Genomic DNA, 11,833 nt, shown 5'->3' with positions numbered 1-11,833 from the left:
GTATGTATGTATGTGTATATATATATATATATATATATATATATAGTGTGTGTGTGTGTGTGTGTGTGTGAGGAGAGCCTGGGTTACTCATCACAAATTCTGAAACTTACTTAAAGCTGTAAACATTGTGAAATGACTGCCTGATTGCTACACAGCATGTCCCCATCCGGAATGAAGTTTTCTACTTTCAGAGACTAGTCACTTCCTGTTCTCTCAATGATCTTATATCAAAAGGCTCCAAAATCTGAACACTTCTTGTAGGTAGGAAGTAATTCAGTTCAATTTGAGAGGTCATGCTAGCAGGATTGCCTGTATACCCTATTTGGTAAACCACAGGCACCAAAGAGAGCCCACTGGAAGAGGATATGGGCCCCTGAGTGGTCCTTTTTTTTTGTCTGGAATATTTGAAATGTTATCATCATCATGATACAGTCAAGTATAATATCTTGAAGAGATAAGATATAATCTTGAATGAAGTCAGTCATTTACTCTCAAGAGAGGACTTGTGGAAGAAGGGACAAATGTAGGCAAAGTACAAATAATAAACACGGCACAAGAAAGCATGCAGCCCATTAGTTTGGAATCTCCTTTTGGAAAATATGGATCAAAACTACTCTGCCATTAGAGCAGATTGCTATATGAAAGACAAGTAATCTAAGAATAATGTTTAGAATATATTTTCAAAAAACTCATTGCTAATCAAAGATTCACAACTGTGGATCCTGCGCTATTTACATGTAGATGCATATGTATGGTATATAAACATATAGCTTTCTGTATGTGTGATTACTTATATGATGACAAAGTCCAGAGTGTTTTCAGTTACCACACCATGAGTATATATGCTTTCTGTAGAACTGGAACCCAGAGCCCAGGCATTTACTTGACTTGTGTGCTGTAGTCTTAAGCACTCCCCCTTTATGCCTCTTGGGAGCTTAAGAGGCATAGACATGTGAGAGACAAGCCTGCACTTTAAGGCATTGTGGGGGTCCAACCTGGGTGCCTTTTAATCTGAAATGCATCTATTAAATTACTAACAACTTATATTTATTTAGGAATAAAAGAAGTACAAAAGCAAATCACTTTTGTCTTTTAGGAACTAGTAAAATTCAAATAGGCTCAGGATGGAGAATGGCATTAATTGTGAAGACAGCAGTTTAATTAGAAACTGAAGTGACATGTGCATGTGGGCATGTGTGCCTATGTGAGATAAAGAAGTGCCCAGGGATGATTGATGGAATGCTAATGTTGGTCTTCTGCACAGCCTTGCTCTTGCATGGGGATTGTTCTATTTTACAATTCAAGAGGATGGAGAGAGAACATAGCATCTCCCTCCGATCTGTAGCACAGTGGCTCTCAGGGGTCTGATATATTTGAGAGCAGTTGGAGTTCTCTCTAGTTACCATCTATGATTGTAGGTGACACTGGTCAAAAAGTCTCTTCTATTAATTAATAAAACCAGAGTTTAGCTGTGATTTCTGGGAGCCTGAGTTAGACCTGGGCACCTGCATTGTCCACCACCCAGCTGATCTTACTCCACACACACAATCTATGTTGCAATGGGGTGGGGGTTTGTGCTGATTCTTCATTTGGCTTTAATTGGCACTAAAGACTTCAACTCACATCTAATTAAAGAATTGTCATTTCTGTATCAGGTTCTTGTGTATAGCCTCCCTCAATCCTGAAGTAGGCTGATCCAGACTTTGATCTTGATGTCACTGAGAAGGAAATTACCTAAGGTGTAGCCTTCAGACCTAGATAGCTCTTGTTCTGCCACCTGCCACTGCTCTCTCTAAGACACTGCTACCTGCTGAGAAGCCCCTGATACATTCCCAAGGAACATCCTATTCTGCACATCACCTACAGGCTGGCTCCAGACATCAAGAATGGACTGGCAGGGGATGGGCCTTCCCCTTTTATAAGTAGACTCTCCTAGTAAACTGGAGGGCCTTGAACAGAATCATGTCTTGGCTCCATAAACCTCTCCCTATCTAAGTCTCTTTCAGCCCCAGCCTGCCTCCCTGGTGTACCCGGTCCTTGTAAGCTGCAGGCTGGTATACAACACTTGCGACATGAAAATATTCTTATTCTAATATGAATTGAGTTTTTATTCTTTTTCCTAAACACCCCAGAACTAGAGTACTGTTATTTATCAACTGTGTAGGAAGATAAAATTAACTCCAGGAAGGGTGTAGTGATTGTTAGCTGGTTAAATTCCTTTGCTATCATTTTGTTCCTTGTTGTTTTGAGACAGGATGTGGCTACAAAGCCTTAAATTTACTATGTAATTGAGTTTGTCCTGGAACATATAACAATCCTCCTACTGTAGCCATTTGAGTGTTAGAATAAGAAGCATGCATCACCATAGGGGCTTGTTAAATTGTTTTGTAATTAAGTTTTTAATTTTTATTATTTTTATTTATTAATACAATGGTTTAGTGGAGGTAATAACACAACTTGAGGGAGATTTCAGTAATATTAACCAGGTGGTTACCACATGCCAGCTATCTGCTCAGCTCTAGGGACACAGAATGGCACCGATTCACATCACACCACAGTTTTGTATCACCAAGGACTGAAAATCTTGGCATGTTTCAAGCTCTATGTGCCCAAGATGATAGTCACTGGTGTTGGGGGTGATGAGTTAGTGGCACATAAATTTATTTTAGTCCTACATAGAGTGGTGCTTGGAACCTTAGCCCAATTAATATTCTAGAACCAGGAAACCATGTGTAATTCCTCAGGATCAGCCACTCAAGACAGTTTGTTGTCTTTGCTGAGCAATACTGACATGGTATGAAAATGTCTTTAGTTTCCAGGATGTCTTAGCCTGTTGTAAAGGTATCCACTGGCCTTGGCTGTACAGTGCTTTGGGGCGGGCCATATTCAAGTTAGTTCTTCTGAGGTCAGCACATCTGCTAGAGTCTCTCCTGTGTTTCTCAGTCTATAGGAACTGTATTCCCAAAGGGTGCCTCCAAGTGTTCTTTGCACATACACTGCTGACTGTATTCCTGTACCTGTGTGTCCTTTATATGCAGTGTGTGTTTCTCTATGCATGCATGTTTGAAGCACTGCAAGATCATGGACATCATGGGTGCTCCTCGCCAATGCCTGCATTGACCATAATTGTACTTCTCAGCGCTTACACACATGGTCTAACATTGACTCACATGCTTTCCTCTACACATCTATTCAAGCCTCCCTCCTTCAAAGCTTTGCTGAGATCTTACCTCTGGGATGAAGCCTTTTTCCATGTGACCATACTTTGAGACCAATAGACCTGTGGGTCTTGTTGCTCAATATGCATCTCAGTATATTCTGCTCTTGTCACTTTGAGTAGGAAAGGGTTCATTTGGCTTACACTTCCATATTACTCACTGTTCATCATTGAAGGAAGTCAGGACAGGAACTCAAACCTGGAGGCAGAAGCTGATGCAGAGGCTATGTGCTGCTTGCTCACTTGCTCCCCATGGCTTGCTCATCCTTCTTATAGAACCCAGTAACACCAACCCAGGAATGGCACCACCCACAATGGGCTAGACCATCCTCCATCAATCATTAATTAAGAAAATGCTTACAGGCTTGCCTACAGCCTGATCATATGGAGAGACTTTCTCAGATGAGATTCCCTACTGTCTGATGATTCTAACTTGTGTCAAGAAGACATAAAAAACTAGCCAGCACAGGAGGGAAGAAGATTCTTATTCAGAGTCAGCTTTCACATGAGGAGCCTGGGCCCAGAGGTCTGTCTATGGTTCAATTATAGTTTGTGGCAGAGTGATGTCTAAGGCTTGGATCCTCTGGATATGAGTTCTGGTTCCGTACATCAGAGCCTACTTCCTTGATGTTTCTATTTTTTTTTTCAGTGTAGAAACTTTTAAACTTTTCGTGATATACACTCTTTCCCTTCCCTCAAATTCTCCCAGATTCTTCCCACCCCGATATGTCCAATTTCCTGTTCTCTGTCAAATAAACAGAAGAAAAACAACAAAAGCCAACCAAACAACAACAACAAAAAAAGAAGACCAAAACAGACTTACTCCTAATTGTCACTTTGTATCTATTACTCTGTCTTTTCCACACCCCCTTTTGCCCTTCTCAGATCTATTATGCTCCATTCTTCTTATCCAATTCTCTTCCTTCTAGGTAATCTTTTCACTCACCAGGGAGACAACATGGAATTTATTCTGTTTCTGGTTTATTCACTTTTCATCTGTCCTTTCACCCTTTCATGGCAGATTAGTAGGCCATCACATTCTTTGTATCACTTTTCTATTATTGAAGGACACTTGGATTGATTCTGTCTGTTTGTTATTATGAATGCTGGTGTGACCCATGTGCATATGCTGATGTGTCTTCCACACAGTGACTTCCTTTCCAACAGATATATGGGGTGTTGGGTCCCAGTATGGCCTCATGTTTTCATGACAGCTGTTTTCCAACATTTTTGGGGGGGATCATGTAAAGTTTTGATAGATGACCATTGTGCAAAACAGAGCTAACCATGTGATTGGTGTTGTGGGCTTTGAGGATCTAGAGCCCTGAACACGCAACTTCAAGTTCTGGCAGCTGAAGCTCTTCTATGTAACTTCAGAGTCTGATAGAAGGGGTTATTCTCTTTTTAATAGTAAGAGATGGTAGGTAATGACACACCCCAGCTTGGAGGTGAGATCGCCATTTTCCCTCCCGTGACTGTATAAGATGAGTCCGGCCAATAGCACACAGGGCACAAGAACCGTGGAGCACTGAGACAGGGTCCTTCCAGTCACCATCTGCACCCGGGAGATGAAGCTGCCCTACAGACCTCTCTGCACAGGTCCTGACAGGGGAGAGGTGGTCTCCCAGGAGTGCTAACACAGACTTATAGGCCTACAGGAGGGACAAACTCCAGCCAGAGACATCACGACCAATTACTACCAAAAATAACCAGATTGCAAAAGGCAAGCATAGGAACCTTACCAACAGAAACCCAGGCTACATGGCATCATCCGAACCCAGTTCTCGCACCACAGCAAGTCCTGGATACCCCAACACACCAGAAAAGCAAGACTCTGATTTAAAATCACATCTCATGATGCTGATACAGGACTTCAAGAAGGACTTTAATAACACACTTAAAGAAATACAGGAGAACACAGGTAAACAAGGAGAAGCCCTTAAAGAGGAAACACAAAAATCTCTTAAAGCATTACAGGAAAACAACCAAACAGGCAATGGAATTGAACAAAAGCATCCACAATCTAAAAATGGAAGAAGAAACAATAAAGAAATCACAAAGGGAAACAACTCTGGAGATAGAAAACCTAAGAAAGAGATCAGGAGTCATAGAAGCAAGCATCACTAACAGAATACAAGAGATAGAAGAGAGAATCTCAGGGACAGAAGATACCATGGAAATCATTGACACAACGGTTAAAGAAAATGCAAAATGCAACAAGTTCCTAACCCAAAACATCCAGGAAATCCAAGACTCAATGAGAAGACCAAACCAAAGATAATAGGTATAGAAAAGGGCAAAGATTCCCAACTTAAAGGACCAGTAAATATCTTCAACAAAATTATAGAAGAAAACTTCCCTAACCTAAAGAAACAGATACCCATAAACATACAAGAAGCCTACAGAACTCTTAATAGATTGGGCCAGAAAGAAATCCCTCATATCACATAATTGTCAAAACACCAAATGCACAAAACAAAGAATATTAAAAGCAGTAAAGGAAAACAGGTCAAGTTACATATAAAAGCATACCTCTCAGAATTACACCAGATTTCTCACCAGAATCTCTGAAAACCAGAAGATCCTGGGCAGATGTTATGCAGACCATAAGAGAACAAAAATGCCAGCCCAGGCTACTATACCCAGTGAAATTCTCAATTATTGTAGATGGAGAAACCAAGATATTCCATGATAAAAACAAATTTATACAGTATCTTTCCACACATACAACCCTACAAAGGATAATAGATGCAAAACTCCAACACAAGGAGGGAAACTACACCCTTGAAAAAGCAAGAAAGTAATTGTCTTTCAACACGCCCAATAGAAGAGAGGCACACAAACATAATTACACCTCTAACAACAAAAAGAACAGGAAGCAACAATCACTCTTCCATAATATCTCTTAACATCAATGGACTCATTCCCCCCCCCCCAAAAAAAACCACATAGACTAACAAACTGAATACATAAACAGGACTCAGCATTTTGTTTCATACAGGAAACACAACTCAGTGAAAAAGAAAGACACTCCTCAGAGTAGAAGGCTGGAAAACAGTTCTCTAAGCAAATGGTCCCAAGAAGCAAGTTTGAGTCAAACAAGGTTGATATAAAGATAAAATAGCAGTAAATTTAGTCAGTTTGGAGCATTCACACAGTGTCTCCTGTGGCAATTTTGTATTATAAATACTTCTGTATTCTTGCTAGTTAAGCTGCTTTGCACCAACAGCTGTAATATTTCCAAATAGCACTGAAACTTTGAAGGAGTAGCTAAACAGGCTGACAGGCAGGAAGGCTTATTTAATCTTTGTTTTTGTTGCTGGGGTGGAATACAAATTCACATTTTCTTCAATTGAAGGTCGATGGTGTGGCATCCACTTGTTAGCTGTCAGAGCTGTTTGATATATTGCCCCATTGGTATCAAGCCAGCTCCATCTTTCTGAGAGACACTTTGAAGCTGCTAGGAGTAGGAATTCAGCACAGTAAATCACTGCTCTTAGCATGGGTCTTCCTGCATTGTGGTGAAAGCCTAAGTCCTTGAAAAAGGTACAAGAGATCTGACTGCACTGGGAGACAAGGCTGCAGTGCCCACAGACATCGCTTCTCTAGTTCTGTCTCTCAAATCTTCCTTTGGTTGAGTGCTTACTTGCTGTGACTGCACAAGCCCACTCACAGCTCAGAAGCAAGCCACACTGGTCTGGTCTGCTTTGGAGAATGGAGGATAGAGCTACACAGTATACTACTTCCAAGTCACCTTTTCCTTTTGGATCAACAATAGGAGGAAAAGAAGAATTAATTTTTTATTATGTTGAATAAATATTACTTAGTTTCAGCTACTACTAAACTACTACCTCATGCTAACTATAAAGTTAAAATATAGATGTGTGCATATGTATATAATACATACATGTATTCATGCAATATATGTATGTGAATATTATTCAACCTTCAATAATTACAGAAATTATAACATATTACAACATGAATGGACATTGAATGCATCATGTTAGTGAGTTAAACTAGTCACAGAGGCACCTGTACCATATAATTCCACTTATATGAGGTCCTACACTAGTTAAATTTATGGAGAAGAAAGAAAGTAGAATGGAGATCTAGCATCTGGAAATAGGGAAAGTTTCTGAACCAACATCGTGGAACATAGAAAGTTCTGGAATGGATGGTGGACATGTTTGCCATATTAACCAAATTATATGATATATATACACACACACATATATATTTTTATAGTGCCTATATAGTAATCTAGTTATATATATGTGTGTATATATGTGTATATACATACATATATACTTAAATACAATAAAATGTCTTTGCTGGTAAAAAGTAAGTCATTTAATGTCTTATTTCAGAGAGATGTTCCCATTCTGCTGAAACACTGGTTTTGACAGTTTAACATGCCTGTTACCTAAAAAGTTGATATCGGAGGCTGAGATAGAAATACAGTGGGATGAAGACAAAGCTCCAAAAAAGGAGAGAATACTGTATTTAGTTTTTGATCTGAGATGGTGTTAGAGAACGGAGACATAGCTCAGACTGTGAAATGCTTGCCTTACATCGACAAAGCCCTGGGTTTGATCCCCAGAATCACATGAATGGAGGAGTATTGTATGTTCCTGATATCCTGGTACTTGGGGTATGGAGGCAGAAGGATCAAAAAAATCAAAGTAGTCCTGAACTACATACATAGTGAGTTTCAGGGTTAGCCTGGAACACATGAGGCTACTTCTCAACACAAACAATAACAAAAAGGAATATGTTTTTTTATCACTGTGTCCTCACATAGTAGGCAGAGCTACTGGGGTCTCATTGGAAATAGATGTAGTGGTTAGTTGAAATATTAAACTTGCCTGAATCTTGAATGCCCTTGGAAGACTCTTGGTGATAGACTGTTTAGATCAGTTTGTCCTGTGTACAAGTTTGTGAGCTGTTGTCTTGAATATGTTGATTCATGAGGCAAGATTGACTCCCTGGAGGCAACACCCTTCTCTGATGTACATCTTAACTGTACCAAGAGTGAGAAAGTAACCCAATTCATTCTATGAAGCCACAATTACTCTGATACCTAAACCACACAAAGATCCAACAAAGAAAGAGAACTTCAGACCAATTTCCCTTATGAATATCGATGCAAAAATACTCAATAAAATTCTCGTAAACTGAATCCAAGAACACATCAAAACAATCATCCATCAAGACCAAGTAGGCTTCATCCCAGGCATGCAGGGATGGTTTAATATACAGAAATCCATCAACATAATCCACTATATGAACAAACTCAAAGACAAAAACCACATGATCATCTCATTAGATGCTGAGAAAGCATTTGACAAAATCCAATACCTGTTCATGATAAAAGTCTTGGAAAGATCAGGAATTCAAGGCCCATACCTAAACATAATAAAAGCAATCTACAGCAAACCAGTAGCCAGCATCAAAGTAAATGGAGAGAAACTCGAAGTAATCCCACTAAAATCAGGGAACAGTCAAGGCTGCCCACTTTCTCCCTACTTATTCAATATAGTACTTGACATTCTAGCTAGAGCAATTTGACAACAAAAGGAGATCAAATTGGAAAGGAAGAAGTCAAAATATCACTATTTGCAGGTGATATGATAATATATATAAGTGACCCCCAAAATTCCACCAGAGAACTCCTAAACCTGNTAAACCGCTTCAGTGCAATAGCTGGATATAAAATTAACTCAAATAAATCAATGGCCTTTCTCTACACAAATGATAAACAGACTGAGAAAGAAATTGGGAAACAACACCCTTCACAAATAATACAAAATACCTTGGTGTGACTCTAACTAAGGAAGTGAAAGATCTGTATGATAAAAACTTCAAGTCTCTGAAGAAAGAAATTGAAGAAGATCTCAGAAGATGGAAAGATCTCCCATGCTCATGGATTGGCAGGATTAATATACTAAAAATGGCTATCCTGCCGAAAGCAATCTACAGATTCAATGCAATCCCCATCAAAATCCCAACTCAATTTTTCACTGAGACAGAAAGAGCAATTTGCAAATTCATCTAGAAAAATAAAAAACCTATGATAGCAAAAACTATTCTCAACAATAAAAGAACCTCTGGTGGAATCACCATGCCTGACATTAAGCTGTACTACAGAGCAATTGTGATAAAAACTGCATTGTAAGGGTACAGTGACAGACAGGTAGATCAATGGAATAGAATTGAGGACCCAGAAATGAATCCACACACCTATTGTCACTTGATCTTTGACAAGGGAGCTAAAACCATCCAGTGGAAAAAAGACAGTACTTTCAACAAATGGTGTTGTCATAACTGGCAGTTATCATGTAGAAGGATGCAAATTTATCTATTCTTATCTCCTTGTACAAAGTTCAAGTCTAACTGGACGAAAAACCTCCACATAAGACCAGAGACACTGAAATTAATAGAGGAGAAAGTGGGGAAAAGCCTCGAAGATATGGGCAAAGGGGAAAAATTCCTAAACAGAAGAGCAATGGCTTGTGCTGTAAGATCAAGAATTGACAAATGGGACCTCATAAAATTGCCAAGCTTCTGTAAGGCTAAGGACACTGTCAATAAGACAAAAAGGTCACCAAGAGATTGGGAAATGATTTTTAGCAATCCTAAAATAGATATGGGACTAATGTCCAATATATACAAAGAGCTCAAGAAGCTGGACTTCAGAAATTCAAATAATCCCATTAAAAAATGGGGTTCAGAGCTAAACAAAGAATTCTCAACTGAGGAATACCGAATCGCTGAGAAGCACCTGAAAAAATGTTCAACATCCTTAATCATCAGGGAAATGCAAATCAAAACAACTCTGAGATTTCACCTCACACCAGTCAGAATGACGAAGATCAAAAATTCAGGTGACAGCAGATGCTGGCGAGGATGTGGAGAAAGAGGAACACTCCTTCATTGTTGGTGGGATTGCAAGCTTGTACAACCACTCTGGAAATCAGTCTGGCAGTTCCTCAGAAAATTGGACATAATACTCCCGGAAGATCCAGCAACATCTCTCCTGGGCATATACCCAGAAAAAGTTCCAACTGGTAATAAGGACACATGCTCCACTATGTTCATAGCAGCCTTATTTATAATAGCCAGAAGCTGGAAAGAACCCAGATGTCCTTCAACAGAAGAATGGATACAGAAAATGTGGTATATTTACACAATGGAGTACTACTCAGCTATTAAAAATAATGGATTTATAAAATTCTTGGACAAATGAATGTATCTGGAGGATATCATCCTTAGTGAGGTAACCCAATCACAAAAGGCGTCATTAGATATCCACTCACTGATAAGTAGATATTAGCCCAGAGACATAGAACATCCAAGACACAATTTGCAAAACACAAGAAAATCAAGAAGAGGGAAGACCAATGAGTGGATACTTCATTCCTCCTTAGAATAGGGAACAAAATACCCATGAAAGGTGTTACAGAGACACAGTTAGGAGCTAAGACGAAAGGATTGACTATCCAGAGACTGCCCCACCCAGGAATCCATCCCATAATCAGCCACCAAACCCAGACACTATTGCATATGCCAGAAAGAGTTTGCTGAAGGGACCCCGTTATAGCTGTCTGGTATGAGGCTATGCCAGTGCATGGCAAATACAGAAGTGGATTCTCACAGTCATCTATTGGATGGAACAGAGGGCCCTCAATGGAGGAGCTAGAGAAAGTACCCAAGGAGCTGAAGTGGTCTGCAACCCTATAGGTGGAACAACAATATGAACTAACCAGTACCCCCAGAGCTCATATCTCTAGCTGCATATGTAACAGAAGATGGCCTAGTCGGCCATCACTGGGAAGAGAGGCCCCTTTGTATTGCAAACTTTATATGCCCCAGTACAGGGGAATTCCAGGGCCAAGAGCCGTAGTGGCTGGGTAGGGGAGCAGGGTGGAAGGAGTGTATAGGGAACTATCGGGATAGCATTTGAAATGTATATAAAGAAAATATCTAATAAAAACAAAACATGAAAAAGAAATGAGTGAGAAAGTAAACTGGGCAATAAGCATGTGTGGGTTCTCTCTCCATGTGACCAGTTGTTTCAAGTTACTGCCTTGCTTTCACTGCAATATTGGGCTGCATCCTGGTGTTTTAAACTTAGGGAATCCTTTTTTCCTTCAAGATGACAAGGGTTTGACTAAGAAATAGAGCTAATTCCTACTTCTCAGCCAGAAATATTGCTGGGGAGGGAGAGCTTTCTATTCAGGGCCTCTGTCTTGCGAGCTATATTTTCCTTCTCCAGTTCTCTGTTCCTGTGTCTTATGGTTCATGTCATTCAGTGAGGCATTGTCATTTCTCAGTTCTTGTTTCTGTCCTGCACATGCTTTGCCCAGTTAGAAAGATAGCTTTTAGTTTCCCAGTATTCTAGACTTCTTATACGGCCATAATTCTTATTAAAGGCAAGATCAGAAGCATGGCATCCTTGGGAAACATTTAAGCTTTGCTAAACTTCAGTTCTATCTTAGCACACTGGTACATATGGTATAGAACATATATGGTGTCTGTTATCGCCATCTACCAAGTGTATCAACAATAACTATTTTCAAGCACTATTTATAACTAAGCTGCTCAGCCTTCTGC

The sequence above is a fragment of the Mus caroli genome, chromosome 4 (genome assembly GCF_900094665.2).
Source record: "Mus caroli chromosome 4, CAROLI_EIJ_v1.1, whole genome shotgun sequence".
In the NCBI taxonomy this organism is placed as follows: Eukaryota; Metazoa; Chordata; class Mammalia; order Rodentia; family Muridae; genus Mus; species Mus caroli.
Note: the sequence above shows the minus strand (reverse complement) of the source record.